We start from the raw sequence: 1,856 nt of genomic DNA on the forward strand, positions 1-1,856 counted from the left end.
GGCTTGTATTAATTCTTAAGAATTATAGTAACTTTTTTTAGACAGCTTACCTCAATACAGCATATGGTTTACCTTATCTGATTTCAAGTAGCTTCAGAGATGATTGTTCAACATTTACAGAGATTTTCTGCTATACAAGATATTGCATTCTTAAATTTACAGTGAGTGTGTGAAGTAATGTTACTGTTCACAAAAATGGAACATGAAAATTGGAAAATGATTTCTAAATAAAAACTACTCAGTTATTGGAACTTGAAGCTTTTTGCCTCTTCTAAATTGTTTGGAAAGCTTGTTACTTATATTTCACAGTAAAAAGCTTATCACCAATACATGCAAAGTCTAACAAAGAGCAAAGGGGAAAAGTAAAAAAAAATACCATAAATAATGAGCAAAAACAAAGTTTCAGTTTAATTACACCATTAGTGCCCTTATAGATACTTCAATAATTAGTCTTAAAAAGCTATGAAAATAGATATATACCTATGCATGTACATATATGTCTAAGTTCATACATATATGAACCTTTAACCAATAAGAAATTTCATTCTGGAAAAAAAAATTAAAATGTAATTTTTTTCTTTTGTCTATTGAAAATAGACAAAGAATACTTTCAATCCAGAATATTCAAATGTGGCTACATATTTCCATTCTTAAAGTGATTTAACATTTTTCTGTATAATATTATTTTGGAGAATTTGTATTGATCTAGAGTGTTTCAAAACTTAGTGGTTAAAATAACCAGGGAATAAATATTGAAAGGGGCTTTAAACATCACCATTTCAATACATTTGAGCCAAAATGCTTATGTACATTTTTTCCTTTGTACTTAAGAGCTACAAAATCTTTAAGCATTGTAAGAAAAATGAGGGAAGAATGTTTCTGGCTAATGATATACCTCTGCACTCTTAAAATGTGTTTTTTAGTAAATATCTATGATATGTTAACATGCAAGGAAATAAACAAAAGGCAGCCATTTTCCTGCCTGCATCCCTTCAAAACAGTGAAATAAAATGGTTGCCAAATGGAAGGAAGGAATCAACAGAAAATCAAGGTGTTTTCAAGTTCTTGTAACAGAAGTGGTAGTGGGAGGGCAAAGCATGTGAATTAGGAAATAAATTCATCTGTGATATATATATGTAGATGCATATATCTATATACACAGATGGATTGATTAATTTCTTTGCATGGAGAGAAACAATGAAATAAACTATGACTATAAGTAATATAAAAACAGGTAATAATTACAAACTGTCAGGTAAATGATGAGTCTCCTAAAGAAAGGCTATATCTATGAACTTAATATAAATGTTCGTTATATCCATTAAGTAGGAAGAATATTCAAAAATATACAAACACTTTAGAAAGAAAGATCTAGAAAGAGGCAAAGTGAATAATGAAATAGTAATGATCTCACAAGGTCACCATTACCTTAAATGATCTTGATGAGTTATTACAGCTTCTCCCGCCATAGTATTCAAGTAAGAAACAAAAGACTGAAAAGCATAACATGAAAATGCATGCAATATTCTTATACTTCAGTTCTCTAAACTATTTCTAATCAAGCATTGTCAATTCATATTAATAAAAAGAAAAAAGATGGTATAAAGCTTTAAAATATTTTTGGTATGCACTACCCTAAAAGCAAAGTCACACATTATACATTACATAGACATGACTTTGGGGGAAAGAAATTATTTTCTTCAAACAAATGCATAAAAATTAGAAATGCACTTAGTAACTTAAAATCTCATAAAATTGCCTCTGAGTGAGATAAATTACAAAAATATGCTCATCCTTCTGATGAAAGCTCTGGACTTCTGTCAGTAATGGTAAGACTCTCACATCATACACAAAAC

This window comes from Megascapheus bottae, chromosome 12 (assembly GCF_031878675.1).
Source record: "Megascapheus bottae isolate mThoBot1 chromosome 12, mThoBot2.hap1, whole genome shotgun sequence".
Taxonomy (NCBI): Eukaryota; Metazoa; Chordata; class Mammalia; order Rodentia; family Geomyidae; genus Megascapheus; species Megascapheus bottae.